General features: G+C 30.2%; 1 long non-coding RNA gene across 1 annotated transcript; it reads left to right on the forward strand.

Moving 5' to 3' along the window:
- Nucleotides 1–18,036: 18,036 nt before the first annotated feature.
- Nucleotides 18,037–21,085, forward strand: LOC126551813 (uncharacterized). Its single transcript, XR_007605702.1, has 3 exons — nt 18,037–18,309; nt 18,569–18,704; nt 20,153–21,085. It is a non-coding gene; the product is annotated as an uncharacterized LOC126551813 (long non-coding RNA).
- The last annotated feature ends 1,474 nt before the right edge of the window (nt 21,086–22,559 follow it).

Here is a 22,559-nt window from a genome sequence, read left to right on the forward strand (position 1 = left end):
ATAAGCGCCGTTCAATTTTGAGCATTTATCATATCGCTGCACCAGTTCTATTAACTTCTTTGCATAAAAGTTTATACCGCCTGAGAGTTGAACCAGTCGACAACGGTATAGTCTTGAATTCCTCGTCGTATTCAAAACGTTGTCCGCCGAGTCATTGATCTAAGTGCAAGAAGAGGAAGCAGTTGCTAGGTTCTATATCAAGGATGTACGGCGTGTGTGGTCAATATAAGTTTCCAATGAAAATCTTGAACTTCCTCTTTGATTTTGGCAGCGGCCGCACCGGTGTAAGGAAACGCGTTATTGTAAATTTTTTTTTTTTGAGTGATTTTATAAAACGTGGTTCACTGGTTTTACAATAATTACAGCTGAAGTGTACCTACTGCGAAACGTTTAACAGAATGAGATGTCCAAAATCAACTACGTGGCAAACTGTCATCTGGTGTAATCTTCTCCGCGATAACGCGCGTCCGTCCTCACATCGCTGCCTAAACCAAGGAGAAAATTCAAGATTTTCGTTGGATACTTTTTTGGCGCCCTCACATACAGTTTTGATCTAGTATACCTAACGACTACTTCCTCTTCTTGCACTTGAAACAATGGTTCGACAACGTTTTGAAAACGGCGAGCAACTCAAGAACACCGAGCGTTGTCAAATTGTCCAACTTTCTGACAAGAAGCTTATAATATTATGTAAGAGCATTTAAGAAGTTGGTGCATTGGTATGAAAAATAATAATATGTGGATAATATTTAAGTATGGATTTGCAAGAAACTAAATGTGATAATGTATTTATTTTTTTGGCTATAGATCCTATACCTATTAAGGTTTGAGCTGTTTAACATTTTTTTCCGGTTTTAAGTATTGTTGTACTTAGGACTTTGGACAAGTTAAATTAAATTTATTTTCTTAATAATTGTCATACTTGAATTTAATGATCACATATCATCATCGATCATATCAATTCGTAATAATATTTATAGAATTTCAATAATAGTTTTAAAAATATTTCCAATATTTTGATAGATATTATGAAGCTTAAATGCAGGAATAATATCGAAATTGTATACAATAATAACAGCACATCCCGTCGTCCTGGGGCTTATGCACCATAAAATATTATTTTTATTATATTTAATTCTGTCAGACATAACAAGGTCAGCTGTGTTATGTATCTAAGTATAATATATATTTATATACCGTGTGATGTGTACTTTAAGTTTACTCGAAGGAAATGATTTTAAGAAAGGACTTCGTATACGTCATGATGAAAATTTTGCGCACTACAAATACAGCCAATCTGAATATACAACATTTTAACTTGGAAGGTTTTGTACTTAAAATATATTTGTAACAATGTTTGGTAAAATATATAATGTTATAAATTCTATAAGGTGCATATACTGTAGAGTTCTATAGAGCTCGTAAAACGATTTAAAAAAAAAAAATGTACTTAAAGCTATATTATTTTATGCTTAGGCGTTATAAATAATTATAATTACAGAGTACATTTATAAAATAATAAAATATGTCCAACACATCGCATTTTCGAGATAAAAATGTCAATTTTTTTTCTTCGAAATAATGAGTGTTTATTGTTAAAAAAGCCACCTTTGTAGATACCCAATATAATTTAATATAACACACGAATCAGTGCAGTATTTGGTATAACATAAATAGAGATGTATAATACACATAAATTATACTTATGTACCTACTTATTATGTGCTGCTAATGTTACGATTGACTATGTGTAATTTTGCTAAAAAATTAAAAAAAAAACTATTATAATGTTATAATAATTATATTATTTATATGTATTACCCTAGCTAATATTTATTATGTCGTATAAAAAATATCTATGAACTATGTTAACTAAAACGCTATCGGCGATAAGCGGTAAATGACTTAATAATAACAGTAACAGACAGATAAAATAATAGGTACTTATTGCGATATTACAGTGTAATAATGATAATTACAATTAGTATATAATATATACATCAATACATCGTATATTATAATACGAATTTTGAAAATAATATATTTCAGGCTATGCGTAGGCTATAATACAAAAAACATAAGTCTTACCAGCGGCGAGCATCGCGAAAATTTGATTTTTTTCAACAGCATTTTTCGAAAATATTTTTGAAATACTAATTACCTATCAAGTATTTATCTATATATTTTAATAATATTATACATATTACCGTAATCGTTTAAAACAATAAAGCTCGTGTATGGAAATGTTAATTTGTTGCAAACTATTTCTCTTTATTATATATTGACATGGCTGTATTGTTGTTTAGTTGCAAACTGAAAATATTTTAAAAATAAAATAGTAACAAAAAAAAAAAATAAGTATGAAAAAACTTGTAAAAATTCATAAAAAAAAAAATCGATCTTTACAGTATATTATATTTTATGATATGGACATAGTTTATCCGGTATAAATTAACTATACACACATATATGCTATATATAGCACCTTATAGTGTTTGGAGAATGACGATACAGTATAAACCGATTCCTATTAATTACTACAATATTACGTTTTACAGTATTTTGTTACAAAAGGAGTGACGACTGTAATATTATTGCTATTTAAAACAAACAAACACTATAAAGCTATATCGTATATATTATATTATTTAGTATTTTTAAAAATAATATTGTTCACAGTTCCTTTTTGGCGCCGAAAAAATAAACAACGTTTAATCACACGCGCGGGGCTACAAACGACGACGAATGAAAAAAACCGTTTCGCTTTTTATGTTTGTTTTTTTTTCTCTCGTCTTCGACGTCGAAACACCTTGTGCGAAATAATATTACACATATATATATATCATATTATATTATAAACATTATTTTTTGACTCGTTCCACAAACGTCATTCAGACGGATCATAAAAGTCTGTTTTAGTGTCGTAAAACAAATACGGGGACACGGAAAAAGGACGTATAATTCACGTTTAGGGGACCACCCAACACATACGGCAGCAGCAGCAGCAGCAGCAGCGTACTCGCACCCTCGCCCTACGACATCAAAAACATACCTACTACACCGCGTCAGACGCATAATAATATATACACGCGCGCGCAAGGTCGTTTAATAATAATTATTGTTCGCCGTCGGTCATGTTGTTTAACCCGTACGCGAGCGCATATTGTTGACGTTGTTGCTGCTGTTTTGTTTATTATTAATATTATTATTATTATTATATTATCGGCGTCCCGAGTGCAGCGGGCCGTTACTGTTTAATATGATGACATTAAACAACGCGTGTGCGTTCGCCATCGTCGTCGTGAGGGGGTGCAAGTCGAGACTATAGACGGAAGTCGTACCGCAACGCGACATAATTACGTTATTAAAACAATAAAATTAATGTCTAATACACTTAAGCTTAAGTTAGCACTTAAGTTATGATGTACGATTTGTACCTACATTTATATACCTGCAGCGGCGGCTGCAACATAAATTGTAAGCGGAGGGCATCACGACGTCATTGCTGCAGAGTGAACTTTTAGGATAGAACAGGATAAAACATTTTTTTTTTTCATTTTTTGATTGTTGCGATTTAACGTTGGACGTTAAAAAACGAAATTTTTTCAAAATGTAATATTGGTCAAATTTTCTAGTCCGTATCGACGAGAATACGGACGCGGAGTAAGACGATTTTTTGAAATTTTGTATTCAGCCTGGTATCAAGCAGAAAAGGACGTATCAAACAAGGGGTCAATAGAAAAAAGTGATGTTTTTAAAATTATAACTATAAGAGAAATTTAATTGCTTGATCTTAGATCTCTCGCACATACTTTCAGAAATAGGAGTGTTAAAAGCATACCTATATAGTTTTTGTTTTCAGTATATTTATAATATGAGCTCCATAATCAGCTTTGGAACGATGTTTACATTTTAGCAGTAAGTTTACAAGAAAAAAAATGTTCATCAGAAGACAGTTTGGAGAGTTTAATAAATGTTCAACGAGCTCAAATCTTATTCAAAATTATTTTTTTAATTCCTAGGACATTAAACGGAGGAATTTAGGAATAGAAAAAAATTTAACAGATAAGTACATATTTGTTAATAGCATTAAGCGTCTTAATCGTCGTGGAACACTGCGTACGCATCATTCTTATTAAACAATGAAAATTTATTTTCCTAATCAGAGCAGGAACAGAAGAATTAAAATAATTATCAAGTGATAATTACACACATAAAACATGTTATGCAATACGATTATAATAGACAATTTTTTTTCGAAATTTATTATTAAAATGTAACATGGTCTGGCTTAAATCATATCATCATAGGAAGATTTTTTAAAAACGCTTCATGTGGTTAGGCAGAATACATTTAAACCGTAGACAGTTTTTACTGTTACAGATTTCACTTGTAACAGGAAATATTTTACATAATTCTTATTGAGAAATTGCAGATAATTAAACAGTATATTTATACATACAGTTTATAATATTTATAATGATGTGGATTTTAACAATTATAAATAGTTAGTCATTACTCATTATACATTTTATTTTGCCTGTTGTATTTTTATAGTAGGGTGCAAGTCATAGCAAATTAATTATTTTTAGTTATATTTCTTAACTCAGTTAAGTTATCTCTATATTTCAATTTCGATTACAAATTAAATTAATAGATATATGTTGTAGTAATTAATTATGTTTGAAAATGAATTAACAATATCCTAAATTTGAATTAAACCAATAAGAAGTTAATTAAAAAAAAAAAAAGTTTATTAAGTATTAGTTTAATTGATAGGTAAATCTAATACCTAATCATTAGGAAAATAATTTATAATGGTAATTTGTATGTATAATTTTAATGCGAATTAATAACAAGATCCATCGACGTTCACTATATTTTAGATAGTATTATTTTTTACATAATAATATGTTTATTTTTTAAATCAATCATTTGTAGAAAACACTAAGTGCCTACCTACTAAATAAATATAGTTTATAATTACTGTATAATTAAAAATAAAAATTATCTATAATATTGTTAATTCAATTATGATACATCATATATTATGTATTATAATATGAACGAGTACGTATATAATAAAATATTTTATAATATATATTAATTTAATACATTCTATACGCAATGGTCTAAGTTTAAAAACAACATATAACAAAGAACATCATTAACGGCGTTTGGGTATTTGTAGGTTCGTTTTTTTATGCCCCCAGCCCCACCTGAATATTTTGATAGAACAATAAAATTGTTGGAAAGTTATGGTAACACATTAATATCGATCGGACAATATGCTTAGAAAAACCTTTATTTCATAGTAGTTTAATTTAATCCGAGTTAAATACGATGGAAAACTTAGTTAATTTAAAAGATGTTTGAACAAAAAGTAATGCGTAGCTATAAGTTTATGGTCGGCAGTTAAAGTTTATTTCACCGTTTCGGCGAAGAATGTTAAAATCTTATTAAAACTCAGTAATAGTAGTCTTAAAAACGTAAAAATAAATTAAATTAAAACGTAAAGAATAGACTAATTAAAGTATGCTATGTACTCGTGTAAAAACAACTATTACCTACATAGTAAATAGATATATAACTTTGTCGCAGCGACATTGCGACAACAAGTATAACATTCATAATTATAGAACTGCGAATTGCTTACTCGAAGTTAATATTACAGTCGATTCATGCTTAAAAACTTGAAACAAACTGTACGAATGACTATTATAGTTTAGTACCGAATATTACAGAAAGCTTTCGAACTTATCGATAACCGGATGTCCGGTTCAGGACATATTATGATCCACGATCGGTCTGGATCTCATTACATTACATAACAATATAATATATAATATCATTATGTCGTGTGTATATATACGTTTTGTTGAAAATATTTTTATCTCCAAATGTGCAAATTAGATTTCCGATCCCAGTCAGGAAAGGGCCCCGTCTTCCATAATAGCCGACTCAAGTGTACAAATAGCGGTTTTGAAACCGTTCACATGGGAAATCATTTTGAGTATATATTATTATATACACCACTCGCGTATATACCACACTCGCACACGAACGTGCTATATACTTATATATATTTTTATTATTATTTCATTATGATATACTTACACGCACTAGTAAACAATTATTTGAAGATCGTTTTGGCATTGCGTTTCGTCCACAGAGAAAAGACAACATTTTAATCATTTTAATCGTTTACTAGAAAATATTAAAACCTATATCCCTTTAATATTACGTGGCAGGTACCTACAAAACCCACTTTTACATAACCGACCTCGTAATTTAATGATTTTTGATAGTTTTGAAACCAATTTTCGCACTATCCATACTTATTAGTTATTGATTATTATTTATTATAATACAGTGTATTATGAAGGGTACAATTAAAATATGATTTATTTTCCGACTTATTCGCACCATTATAGGTGTCTGTGTTTATCGTCGATCGCGGTGAAAGTCGAATTGAATTCCGCGAGTAAACGTTACAAATTTACTGTATATTATTTAATTTTTTTTTTTTTTATATTCGTTACTTTCTGTAACGTTACAAATATTTAATTAATAAAATGCGTTACGTTCGTTCCCTCGTCAAACGTAAAAATATAGGTTAATGTAAATCCAAGATTTTCATTCCGATCTATCGAACAAAGTAATTATACAATGGTATTCGAACAGTTTCTTTAGAAGTTAATAAATTTTAAATGCTGTAATTTTATCACGTCCGCGAATTCGAATTAAACTGCACGATCGTGATACAAGTAGATGGATGAAGTTTGCGCGTGCATGATTTACGGTTGTTATGTGTAATATCTATACATGGATAGCGAACAGTCTTGAGTAGCTCAAAATGAAAATAAAACAAATTTTATAAAAAAAAAATTATCAAGTAAATATTTTTTATTTTGCAATTAAATATAATTTTCTTTACATAATATTCATTAAAATGCTCCCGTTGAAAACATCTATATGTATAGTTACGTATAATTTATAACGTGGTTACTTGTACACAATTTTCATGTAACAAAAAATATTTTAGAGTTAATAGTTTTCTAAATATATCTATATATGAGTATAGGTACTTCACAATTCTACTGAAATCTATCATTAATCGACGCCTACATATAGTATAATTGCACTTATCACCAAATAATGTTGTACTATATTATTATTATTGATATAGCTGTTAGTTATATAATAGGTGTACAGTGAATGTAATAATAATTTACATACAATGTCGCGTGATCCAAAAAAAAAAAAAAAAAATAGCAAAAAAACATTTGAAAAAATACTTAGTATTTCATTAATATTTTATATACTTACCTATTATTATACTCCCACGGTTGATACAGCGTATAATATACATTTTGCTCGATGTGAATATATGATCGAAATTAATGGTATGGCCTTCGATGTCCGTCGTCGAAGTAATAATTGTGTACGATAAAAACATTACATAGTGGGTAGGTAAAAACCGCTGGCCCGGCGCCGGACAGTAGTTGAGGGCCGTCTCACCCACATTCTAATAGTAGGTAGGTATACCATATAAGCGAGCAAATAAGGTCAAAATTCTAACTTATAGGGAGGATTGGGTTACTGGTATGACTACAGTGATATATGCGATGTTGTCATATTTTCGACCGCATATATTACGTCTTAAGTATCTCAAATTATACCGAAAAAAATACGTAATGAAACGTGACAAGCGCCATAAAATATATACCTAACACGGTTGTCCCACAACCATACTATTGCACGCATTCAATACTTTTACACGATTTTGTTTTTATTTTCTGTACATACTTTGAACTTGATATGCATAATTTTTTGTGCAGTTGATATACTACATAACGTGGGTACGTGGGTAATGGGTAGACACGTCGTTATTTTTCAAGACAAAAATACTTAATTATCATATTATGCCAGACATTATATTAAGTATTAATCAATATAGGACAATTATTATACAAGCATATGGTATAGTTAGTATAAACCGATAACCGATGTGATATTAAAATAATTTTTACATTTTTGATTTGATTATTGAAAGCCGTGTTAATACAGTTTTCATCACGATGAACATATTTCCTAATGTGTATTATCAATAATTATTTAATTATTTATTAATGAACAACTCGAATAAAATTATAATCTCGCTATTTAACTCGTTATTTGTTAAGTTAAATTATGTATTATTTAAGTTACAGATAAAATCAAATTTAATATTTTTTTAACACTTACATCATAAATAAAAAGTGTATACCTCATAACAAAAAAAAAACAAACATTTTAATTATTTTTTAATATTATTTTACTGCATATTTTGCTTTTACTTTAATTTACATTGAAACATATTACTTATAAATTATTAATACATAAAATAAATAAACGAAATATGATGATTGCGATGGATGTGAAATGCGATAAAATTTGTTGTAGGTACATATACGTTATACACATTAAAAATCGTTAATCGAAACCAGCAATAATCAACAAACATGCGTAACTTTTCAAAACCAATTGATTTCTAAATTTTGAAAAATGTTTATTTTTAAAATTTTTTTGTTACGATATTTGTGTTTTTTAGTCAAACTTTTTATAAAGTATTTGGATACGTCTGAAGCGTAGCAGACGGTTTTAATTCTAATAAACGGCGGGATCTTATATTCTTGAGTCATATAAGCGGCGTCCACTGTATATATAAATTATGTCTTTATTGAATCTAATCATGAATTATCTGTTCGTATTATTTCAGAATGCAGTCGCGTGAATAAAACGTTTCTTCGTCCAATGGCCGCCTTCGAAGATGTCGCGACTGCGGTGTTCAAATAATAATAATAATAAAAAAAAGAATGTATATATTACGTACGAGTTTGAAACTATTGCGTCGTCGAACAAAAGGGGTTCGGTAACGATTTTAAAACGTTCTTCGAGAGAGGACTGGAGACGTCGTCCGGGTCAAGAATTAAGCTCAGGCCGATCCCTTTTAACGCCACAGAGGGCGGCAAAACGCTATTATATATACGAATGTACACTCGAATATATTATAGTCATATAACCGTCTGCACAATACAACTCGCAATAATTTATTGGGCATTATCATTGTTATATTATTATACATTTTTACGCTGTGCGAGCGCTCTCTCGCGCGCGCGCGCGTGGTAGTCGTCCGACCGGAGTTGTTTTAATTTTCCGAAACATTGGGTCGGTGCGCATCGTGTTTTATATAATACGCAGCAGCGGTATAATGTAATACGGTCGTGACGGTCGTCCAGTCGGCGCGAAGGGAAAACGGATTATTATCCGGTCCACACTGTATCAGTCACTCGGGGTGCGGAGAGTAACAGCTTTGCCGAGGATAATTGGTCCATTAATTTTCGCAGCTTCTCCTCCGCGCGGTCCGCCGTCCGACACCTCGTCGCGATCGACCCGCGCCGCGACGCCGCCGAGGGATTACGGACACGACTGCTGCCACTGCCGCTGCTCCTCCTCTATTCCTTCTACTACGCCGTCGCCACGGCGTAAAACCGAAGGGAGAAAACGTTTTCGCCGAAAACGCGAAAACCCGCTGACTATATTATACTACTACCGCCGGTGCTGCTTCCGCTCGCCGACACAAAAACCGTATAAATGTATACAACGCAATACGAAAAGTTTATATTATTATTATGTACACGACGCGCCACCACTGCAGCATCACGTAATCTTCCCTCGGTTAGCTTTATCGTCGACTCGAACGACATCGCGTTTATACGCGATACACGCGAGGTGATTCTTTACGAAAGGTAAACACTCGTTTTATCGAAAACTATTAACGTTATTGGAAATATTCTTTATATATATAATAATTAATTAGTTTTTACTATTTCCAATGACAATGCTTACATTGTTAGTATCTCATACTCCAGAGCTGAATATTTAAATGATAAATTGAAATTCGAATGATTTAATAACTGATATAACTGTTAAAATTTATATGTTAATAATAATAAAAAAAAAAATAGTTTATATTAATGACACGTGTAAATTTACTTTGGTGTAATACTGGGTAATAACCTGGTAAGGTGATTTGTAGGAGTTATAAGCAAAAGTAAAATATTATCAGAACTTTTCATTGTAAACATTATATAAACCTATGCGTTTTTCCGATACCTTTAGTATTACTCTTACATAGACATAATATGTTAACTCCTACAAACGATAGTGTAAACTCCTTCAAAAAATAGTATTGACTACGACAAAATAATAAAGCAATGAAAAAAAAATAAAAAAAAAAATTCTAAACATTATTTACAATGAGACAGTTACAAGCGGACTACGATATACCGGCAATACACTCTAATTCGTTAGAAAATTATCGATATGTAGGAAATTATCATCTTTTATCTATTCTTGACAATAATTATATTCAATACCATATTGTTCATCTAATATTAAAAATTCTAACATTTTGTACTACAAGTGACGACATAGCGCAATAAACATTCTATTGTTTTGGCAAAAAGGAAGAGATTATTGCAGTTTCACTTATGTACGAAAATCATTATAAGACATACCACATAAACACATTAAATATATTCAAGTGTTTGTATTTTATCTAAAAAATGTTATTTTTTTTATATTTATTATTTTGTAGTTCTTATAATTTTTAGCTTTTTGAGCTTTTCAATTCTAAAATCGTGTACTCTAGTAAAAGTGTTTGAGTGTAGGATATTACCCAATTTTTTTAGGGTAAAAAGGTCCGTGTGGGAGATAACAGTATTTTTTATTTTCAGATAAAAAGGTTATTCGTGTAGGAGTTTACATTTAGCCCATAGATGCATAGATACAATTTGCATTCAGAAACCACCTGAAAATTTTATAATTGAATCAGTTTTACTGCTCCAATAAGCAACGCTGGACATAACCGAATTAAGTTAATCTCGACTTTTTACATTTATAATTTATTACCTTAAGTAATAACTTGATGAATTTTTATTCAAATTAGGATAAAAAACAATCTGCACATTATAATTAAATCCTATGATATAAAACGGCATAAGCATAAGTTATTATAAGTGTTATTATCGCTAATACAGCAAATGTAGCGTCTACATTCAATGATATTTTTATTTATTTATTTAAAAAAAAATTAACATAATGAGCTAAATAAATATGTACCTATATTTGTGTATATCTGTATGTGTTTGTATTATAGAATTTATTAGTTTACAACGGATCAATTTAAATGTTTAAGGTAAAAAATTAAATACGCTACATCACTGTATAGATCGGTTGTCATATTATAGTGTTATAAATATACATAAAGAAATTAATTATATTGTAATCAAAATATGGTTCAAAAGTGGACATATCATATTCTAGATTTATTTGCAATATACATATTCATCTAAATTCCAAAAATATTTATTGCATATTTTTGCATAAATTACCAAATATTTAGTAATTACAAAACATATTCAAAGTTTTTACACACGTAATGATAATATATGAACTCGTGCTTTGCAACTAAAATAACAATTTTTTAACATCATCATACAAATATGATTTTATGTTGTTTAAAAAGTAATATTAAGACAAAACAGTTTAAAGAGTAAAATTAATTTACGATAGTTAACTTTTTAATTACCATAATGTAAAAGTAAAAACATTAACGCTTTAATGTGTATTTAAATTTTTTATAAAGTAATCTTACAGACATAAGACGTCTCCGACGTTAACACGTTCACACACGCGCACACACAAACACAATTTCATTATGATAACCCTACAAAACGTTAACTTAACAATAATTTTAAACTTATTTGCATTTTTAGTAATCTAAAAAAATTGTAATCTTTTATTTTTGCAGTAATAATGATTACTTGTGTAATTTGTACATCAATCTCAACTTGTTTTCATATTTTAATAACTCATTTGTGACTTTTACAGCTTCAACGAAAAAATGTACAATCTCTGTTTACGTTAAAATCAAAGTGTATAAAGTTTTTGCATCTTATATTGCTTTTGTTCATTATACAGTTATAAACATTATATTATTTATATGTAGAATGTATACAAACACAGTTGGTATCAATAAATAATATAAATCACACAAATATAAACAAAAATGTTATACACTTTTGCATATTTTAATAATTTTTGGATAATCATTCATTTTTGAAATTTATTTTTATATTATTTATGAATATAATTTGAATAAATACATTTCCGTATCGCTTCTATTCATTATTACATTTAAGCTTTATTTTTACCAACCACGTAATAATTGTAGTTTTTTGTAAAGATTTGTACACATAGCACACCCTGATGTCGCTAACAGTAAATCATACTTACTTATGTATAACATATGAAATTTACTATACAATTATCGTAATTAATTTAATCGAACAAAATATAACTTATTACTTTTTTTTTGTTTTTAAAACCAATTTAAGTGTTCCGACAATTGTCCGTATTTTGAATGGTTGCTGTGGGATTTTGATCCCCTGTGGCCCTATTTATTTTTAGGAAATTACAAGTACCTACTTAAAACGCCTTGTATAGTACAAATAATGCGACAAATTGGATTTCCTCCCAGAGTGTCAAAATTTTTCTCCAAATGAGAAGCATTCTATTTTATTATAAGTTATTAAAATAATAATGATTTAACTATTAATCAAATATATTCAGATACCCCTTTTAGTTTAATTTTATCATATTGTATATTATACAATTGATTAAGAACATGAACTAAACAACTATAAGTGAATATTTAATACACCAAATTGTTACTATTGAAAATATAGTGATTCACTGATGAGCGTAGGTAAGGTATGCATCGATAATGAATGAAAACAACAGCACTTTCTTGATTCTTCAACCAAAAATATTAAAATTTAAATCTAATAATAATAACAATAATAAAATAAAAATGTAATCTATTATAATAATCATTTTTAAAATTGATAAATCTCTATAAAAATGTATTTATATTATTTACTATTATTTATACTCGTATCAGTAGCAATTGTACTTTTGAAAAATATTTTGTTATTTTAATTATTAGTTTTACTATTGTGTGTAGGAACTTCTTACAGATGTATGGTTAAAATATTTATGTATTAGAATACATAAAAGGTTTTTAATATTTATAAAATATAGTCCTCCATAATATTATATATACATACAACAAAAACGAATATCTCTTTTTAAAGTTAATTAAAGAGTACTAAATGGACTTATTAATTTAAGATTATTGACAATGTATACGTAGTGACTAAATATTAAATAATTTTATATTTTATTTATATAGTCGGCAAAAGCCGCACAAAAACAATCGATGGTGATGATCGCTATTCGTATCATAAAATTGACGAAGAATTATTTTACAATTTGAACCATCATAAAAATAAGCAATTTCCATCATTTGGAAATGATTACCATTACTGATGTTGACGATTTAACGATCAAATAATACTATATAGATTCGTGCATTTTATGATTGGTTATTTTTTAGACAGTGCAGGTGACGACTTGCACGTTAATCAAAAACAAAGGCCGAATCCCAGATAAAGGTAAAATAATAATAATAATATACATTATTGTAAATTTATGATCGTACGAGTGGACAATAATTACTGCATTGAAACATGAACAATAACGTACCTATAATTTATTTATTGTCGAGATTCGCGATAGTATACTAATCAAGTATTAATGTATGAAATCCATGTTTAAGTGTTTGTAGACATGTATACGTACAGACATTAAAATATTTATTTATTTCAAAATCAGAAAGGTCAAAATCACTGTTCAGCTCAAGATTATAGTAAGATAGTTAATACCTACCTGTCTGCCTTGCACACATCACACGTCGTGCTATTCGCAATTGCCAATCGGTTATGATCGATTGATTTACAATCGCAGTTTACACTCAACGTATAAAAAAAATTATTAAATTTGATTAAATTCAATTTTCAATATACCTGCAACAGATTCATTGATGTGTTGTCAATACAAAATCACATTTTAGTTTTACAACATTGTTTAAAAACACGTATTTCAATATTTGTAAAAAGAGTGGTCCGAAGCTCTGAAAATCATACATAAGGCTTTCCGTTAGTCAATTGGTTGTAGTTTGTATAAACTATGTACATGAGTATAATTTTTTTTTTCAAGAAAAGATTGCGAAAAATCGTTTAAATTTACAATATACCTACTCGTTTATATTCGATTTTAGTTTTTCGCTAAGATTTAAAAAAATATAACAATTCTAAAGTTGTTTGAAACTTTCAGCAATTATTTATAACATCAGTATACTAATATCTAATAAGATTACATTTTTAGAGTTCAGTGTACTATGGATATTTTAAATAATTCAACATATTATCGAAAAAAAATTGTCTGTTATTTTGTTTTATTACATATAAGTATTGAATTACACTGAGAAGTCAGAATCGTTTTTTTATACACCTATAATAATATTGTTATATACTAGGTATGTACTATGTATAATTATAACCTATGATCAAAAGACGGTGAATAAGTTACATACCTAAGTGAATAATTATGTATTTTATTTGCATTGTTTATTCATCTTAATAATATTGTTCATATTTTATACATTATATTAAGTGTCTATACTTATATTTGTTTGAATACTACAAAAACAACGTTTTTAGATTATTGAATAGAAATAATTAATTTTAAATTTTATAATTAATAAAATTTATAATTTCTAAGACGTCATTGAGTGAGCACTTATTGTAAATGAACATTCATGTATAGTTCAACAATGAATTTGATTTTATGTTAATGCATTTTTGGACACACGTACCTATATTTGCGCAATTTTTTGTTGCAAATATTTGAAAACATAATGTCACACGATAAAAAAGAAATCGATCATTTTTACAACTATAGTTTTGCAAAAACTGTATAATCGTGACCCGTGTTGGTAATATAATAATATATTAATAAATTACACGGTGCGATCGATAGGGAGTTTGGAAAGCAGCTAAATCAACTCGTAGTGATGGTGATCGCAAACTGCAGTATATGAGATGATAAAGTATGCGGAGCGCAACGATTGAGGCTGCAAGTATATAAAACTTGTATTATTATATAATGTATAAATCATCATCGTGGCTCACTTAACAAAATTTGTTTTTTTTCACACAAAATATATTTTTACTGGTGTATGCCATTTATATATATTAATATATAATAATATAGTGTCGTACTGTTATAAATCACCCCGAAATATAATATTTTTCTGTGCACGTGTCTGCGAAGATTAAAGATAAATATTTTGTACTATAAAAAATTTAGGGTATTGCGCTAAGCTGGGTGCGTATATAATTGGGTGGCGTACAGCCCCAGTATTCGGGGTACAAAATTCCCGCCATGCGTGTACATTGTAATGATTTTAACTTAAAGTATTGAAATCGAAATATTATACTGTAATACAAGTGTAAAATATATGTTTTGATGTGTTATCACAAGCCCTAATTAGTCAAGTTAAGATATTTTATAGTACAAATGATTTATAGTACCTAATTGTGGAGGCATATTTCTAAAAAAAAACTAGCCAATCCCTTACAAAAGTGTCATCCGAAGAGTTGGCGCCTCCGTCGAGTCATCTGCAGCGTACGATACGCGGCCCTCGTCCAGAAATCAGGTAAAGTGTCACTTGGAAATTTAAACATATAATTTATTATACTCTTACGGTTTCGCGGTTTGCGCGGACAGGTCGACTACTATATAAGTTTTCAGGTGTGGCGGAGTGGGGTACGGACATTTTGCTTCACGAGCGCAAAATGTTAAATTGATTATTCTCTCGGCGGCGACAGTCGTGTGTAGACGGCGGTGGCGGCGGCGGCGGCGGCGGTGCGACGACGACCGCGGGGACGTGAGTGGGTGACACGAAATACCGAAAATAATACAATGAAATTAAAAAAAAAAACCATTTTTTTTCTCACCGTTCTCACACGGATCGCGCGAGACTGACGTGTAAATAATCGATACGGTCGATTATATTGTGCACGACGTTTTTGTCGCAGACGCACACACACGTGCAGTCCGCATCGTTTATAATAATATTATAATAACGTGCAGCGTAACATAAAATAAAATACTAAAACGCAACGATATTATGATAATATTGTGTGTACGAGAAAAAAAAAATAAAAATAAAAATGACCGTCGTATAATGTAGTATCCGAGCCAAGACGTCGTCGTCGGGCCCCCGCTCGGCGCACGTCGTCTCGTTCCCCGCTGAGCCGTTTTTGTGCGGGCGCGTCCGATGCGTCCCGTGGGAATCTCGTCGTCGTCGTCGTCGTCGTCGTCGTCGACAAAGTCCGCGGTCCCGGGCCGGACCTCTCGTAACAATAATATTAATATTCACGCGACAGTGTCGGGCCCAGGTTGCTGGAGCGCGACCCGATAACCATCGGCTTCTGCAGCGAAATTCAGACGTTAAGAATGACGGATGCGCGTACGACGACTGCACCGCACTGCGAGCGCGCACGACGCGGCAATATCATAATAATAATTGATCGTTTACGATATTGTTTACTCTCTTCTTCGATTCGTCATTTCCGACGGGGCCGTCGTCGAAACGATACGTACGCGTATAGCAGGTCTTTGAGGTCGTCGGATTTATCGCCGTCCGATCGCGTCTCCCGAGACGATTACCACCCCTCGCGGCGAGCGTTGAATATTTCGAGCTCGTCCACCGCGAGGAGACGTATACCTATAATATTATAATATCGTAATACCTATATACGTAATATATCGTAGGTAAGACGATATTATATTTCATATTTTCACGTCCGTCCGCGGCCGACAGATAGACATCTCGTGGTCCGGCAATAACACTATGCGGTGCACGAGGATAGCTGAGATGCCGGTGGCTGCGGTCGCGGACGGAGGAAGAAATGCGGAACTGACGAGGAGAGAAAGGGACCTCTAACCTCGAGGATTTGGTGACGTGCGGCGTTATCCGAACGGTCATCTCGGGGCTGTCGATAGTAATTGTACAGCAGAGAATGCGCCCGCGGTATGCCACCGCGCGCGGTCCGGCCGCGGTGACGGCATCTCCAGCTCTCTCCGCGATAATCCGTTTATTTTATTTCGTTATATTATTGTGTCGTAACGATGGCATCGTATCGTTGTCATTATATTATTATTGTACGGACATGCGTGTATGGCAGGGCTCGGAGCCTTTTTTTTTTCCACCGGACGCGTTTATAGTTTTATTCGGTTTAGGTTTCCGCGTTTTGACTCTCGCGAGGTGTACCTACGTACTCCGGAAGAAACGGTTCCGGTAACCGAGAAGCGACTACGAAAAAAACAAAACGACAAAGGCACATTGACTGTAGTCGTATCTATCGTATAATAAATTCGCGGTTTTAACTGCTGCAACGGTTTTAAAAAAATAATACATTGAGTAATAATCGATTTGACTGCACGAATTTTATAACTGTAATCGAGGCTAATTTGTTAGGTAATTGCATTTTTCACACTAAATACAATATCGCGATCTCAAAAACTAGGCGTACCTATACCTACACTTTACGGGTATAAATTTAACTCAAGTATATGTCAGTAGAGTATAATAAAATAATAATAAATATAATAAACATAACAATGCATAGTGCTGCTACACGAATAATAATATTATTGCAATGTTATTCGTGCGACGTACAATATCTCGTTATAGGTGTATCGAGACATATAGACCACATTGTTTTAAAACGGACAAAAAACATTACCAAACTATTAAAATGCAAATGGAATGTGTTTAAAATAATTTTATAAAATTTAATAGTTATTGATAATTAATCGTTTTTTTTATTGACTCCTTGACTGCAAATTAAAATTAGCACTCGACGTTAATATGTTATAATTTTAATTTAACATTTATAATACTGTAAAATGTCAACGTGAATTCTATACTATAACTATTCTAATGTCCTAACACGTGTGTCAAATTTTAATTGGACCAATAAAAAAAACTATTAAAACTCGTTATACGTAAACAATCATTTTAGTTTCTTAAAAACAAAATGCAAATACCAAAAATAAATATTACATATTATACCAATTTAATATTTTGATGTAGTGGTTAATATATAATTAGTTATTAGTTAACGTTACACTAAACAGATGTACTTGATCAAATATAATATGCTTACTTTTGATTTAATTTATATTTCTTTTGCTTTCAGTAAAAGCGCAAGTGTGTGGTTATTTTAGCAGTAGAAGTTTTTTATTAGCTGATCGACACCGTCGGCCAACATGGTTTATCACGGCAAACAAGTTATGAAATAATTGAAACTTAATTATGAAAATAAGTATATACCTACCTACGAGTACACAATATTTTATGGCCATCATGTAGTATTATGAGTAGTATATTAATTTTTAATTAAATATAGTATAATATATACTCATTATATTAGTATAATAAAATACTTGAGAATTTAGATAAACGTCATAGTTGAGATATAAGAAATGTATTATTTTTAAATACATTAATAAATTAAAAAACTAATTTAATTTGTACATAATGTTACAGGTTAAGTTATCTGCAGTTGAGCATTTGGTCTGTTAATCAGTATATTTATATAGACTTACAATCAATGCGACCATCAACGAGTAAAAAAAAGCCAACATTTTTTAAATTTGGAAAATCTATTGGTCATGTTATTGTTGTAAGTACCGTTTTTTTTTTTTTTTTAATTTAGAAAACTATACAATTTATACTAATTGTATAGGGATAATGTATATTTAGCATATCGAGGATTTGTTTGTGAGCGTAGGGGAAGATAACTATCTAATGACAACACTTCGGCATGAATTTAATAGGGGTTATGGTCTATGGGGATATGTGTTTGATTAATTAAATAATAAGGTCCCGTTTCCTATGATCATTGCCGCTACTGGGAGGATTTCTGCGGAATATATAATAGAGATGGATTTGAACGAGAGGGTTAGTATGGTTTTTAATTGGCTACATATATGATTTGATGTAATGTATAGTTGGGCTATTTTGGTGACTTTTGTAACTTAAACAACAGTGTAGAGTACAATAGAGGAAGTGTTTTAAAATTAACAACGAACTACGTTTTTTACTTACGTTTTTTTTTTACTTACGTTTTTTTTAACTCGTTTTTTTGCTACTTGTAGCATTATAGTTATTAGTCAGAGAATTTTTAAATGGAATATTTGTGCTTTTTGTGTATTGGTATTCTTGGAAAAGCCTTAGATTTGAACTCTATGCATTCATCCATATGAGTTTTACTAGTTTTAGCAAGTGATAATAAATATGCATTTTGGTTTTGAGGGTGATTGTTAAGTATTTTTCTAATGGATACAGATAAAGTCATATATTTAATTTTAATTCTGTTAAGTGGATATGTTTTTCGCCCACGTCGGGGGCTTGTGGGCGGTAAAACCAACCTGTTTAAAATGCCATTACAAAAAGGGACTCAATCGTGTTCCAAATTGTTATTGCTGTTGTATTCTTTTATTTAAGTACCTATATATAATATAGATTATATACATTATTGTGGCCCACAACACAGCAGATATATGGAATAATATTATATGTCCGTGTAAAATCCAACGACCGTAAAGGCCCACGGGAATATAATGACAATAATAATAATAATAATAAAAAAATACATTTTAAATGTCCTATATACATTGTCACATATAACTAATATTATTATATTTGATGTTGTCCGTCCTTATTCTCACGGTATTTTAATATTTTTTTTATTTTTTTTTGTTATTATTGTGCACCAGTGTTTAAAATTCCTTTTCACGGAAACCTATCATCGTGGTTGGTGGCACAGGTCCCCTGTCGCGCGTATGACGACATATCACAAAGACTGTATACCAATATTATCGATAGTTAAATAATTGTAAAACATTTCCTCACAATGAATTACATATATTTAGTAAAAAAACGCGTTTTTGCTCTGTACATTTCGTTTAACTTGTTCATGCAGTATAACTGAACGCAGTTGATGTTTTTTTATCTGTGCTCATTTTATTACACAACAATATTATATTTGTCAGTGGATATAACACATTGTATAGAAACAAGTTGGTCCTCCGAATATTATACTAACAACTTGTTCGAATGTTGAAATAGGTTATGATGATACGTTGTGCAAAATATGCCAAGTACATACATTATCGATAATCATGGAGGTGCTGTGTACACAAATCATCCATGAGCACAAGGCCACGGATGACTTCACTGTGGATACAGACGATACAGTATATTATTATCTCAATCAATCATTTGCCAATTTATTCAAAACATCAGCTGGGATAATGTTAACGAAAATCAGTTTTGTAAGAATACTTTTAAAAATTATTCTGAGTAGTTAAGTGTGGGAAATAAAATGTATTATAATATTTAAAATACTAATCAAATAATAATGCAACGTATAATTTTAAATTTAAATATAAGTTTTGGTTTAGATACACTTTGAAAAATATTACAATACAAACGGTCACAACATTATTTTTAATTTAGGTATACCTATTTGCGTTTATTACAGTTTGATTGTATATTATAATTTATTATTATTATTTGTTAATGAATATTTTTACCACTCTATTTGTAGTACCCATAAACTCGTATTGTTATCTTCAAAAATGAAAATAGCATCACCGTATGTATTTTTTTTATTATATTTGATATATTTAGGTAATTTACATCTAAATTTGTTGGTTTCTCTCCATCATGTCTGTATAATGTAACAATAAAAAAAGATAGCGGCTCGTTATGAGTCACTGTGTATCGTTTGAATTACGTGCGTAAAAATACTTTTTTCATAAGCCACGTTGTTATAATATAATATATAGTGTAAGATAAAAACATTTTATGCTTTGGTTACTACAGAATACAATTTATTTACCCGTTTTTTAGTTTCACTTATGCGAGTCTATTCGTGAAAATATATATTACGTATTATTTTATGTTTAAGTTAAAGTTCGTTGAAAAAAGTTTATTCCAACACTCATATAGAAAAATACGACGTTGTAAAAACCTAAATGGAAATCCATTTTAGATGGTTCTGAGTATAGTCATAGATGACGTATTGGCTTTATAACGATGTGTGTTTAAAAAAAAAAAAACTATTATTTTTTACTTCTATGGTCACTTCAAAGAGCAATATAAATGCTCATAGATGTTTAAAATTTGTAAGGTAGTTTCTGGTATAAAATCTTCTGGGTATTTATAGTCATTGGCGCTTTTAGTATTCATAAACCAAATAATTTAGGTCTTAAATCAAACTTTCTCGTTATCGGATCATCTGATTGCAGTCTGAGTTATAATAGTAAGCAGTTATAACTTCAGTCCACCCAGAAATTTGATATATCGATAATTTAATTTACGACGTATTATAATAATAATTCTACAGTTGATAACCTCGAGTGTGAATTATTTCATGTTATTGATAAAATTACTTTTATCCTGTAAGCTATAATATTTCATTAATTTATTAGAAAAAATACTATAGTTATATTGTTTTTTTATAATTACACTATTAACACTATTTTAAAGTTAGCTTTTAGTTTGGTAAATATTTATAATTATATATAATTTATATTAAATTATAGAGATTTTATAACTCTTATCTGATATTATACAGTTCAATTTACAAAATTAATTTTTGAAAAAATGTTTTTAATATACGTATAATATGTATATATTATTATAATATTTTTATTCTATAAGCCAATGGTTTTTATTCATAATTGGATAATGTTGACTTACTAACATTAATAACCTCATCAACTTTTATGTACTAAAATATAATTATAGCAGTCAATAGATGTATAGCTAGGCCTTCTAAATAGTTATAGTAATGTAAGTGTTGTGACGACAGGCTTATGAACTTAATGTCGTTTAAATTTCCTGCCAATAATTATTGCATTACATATTGTTCAGTGTTCACGCTTTGATTTGTTGTAACTATTATAAGTTATAACGCTTTATTGCACAGTAAAAAATAATGTTGCGATTGGACAAAATCGATTTTTCGTCGATATCGCGTCCAATATAGTTCACGCACAATTGACCATCCCGCAAAATAATAATAAAAAATAAAACGAATTTTGACCCAAAACCTACCCTCGAGGGAAACAAGCCCTCCGTGTTCCCTTATTAAGTTATTGCTAGGAATAATGCAGAAATTACAGTCAGAACGGTTTGTGTAGAATTGACCTAATTTAACCCTGCAGCGACAGTTTTGTACAAAATACGACGTAACTAACAAATGGTTACGCCGATGGTAACTGGTATACTTGACGAAGGTTAGTACGCAAACAAACCATGAAAACTGAATCTAATTTTGTTTATTTTGTGCAAATTTCCATAGATAAACTATTACTATTAATTTCTAACTATGTAGCTATATGAATGGAATATATTGTTCTCATGGAGATGAATTACTTAGAATAAATCGCTAATTTTTAAATCGATTATTTTGTGCGTTACAAAGCATTACATACTTTTACATTTGTAAGTCTTTATGACATTGCTA

This window comes from Aphis gossypii, chromosome X (assembly GCF_020184175.1).
Source record: "Aphis gossypii isolate Hap1 chromosome X, ASM2018417v2, whole genome shotgun sequence".
NCBI lineage: Eukaryota > Metazoa > Arthropoda > Insecta > Hemiptera > Aphididae > Aphis > Aphis gossypii.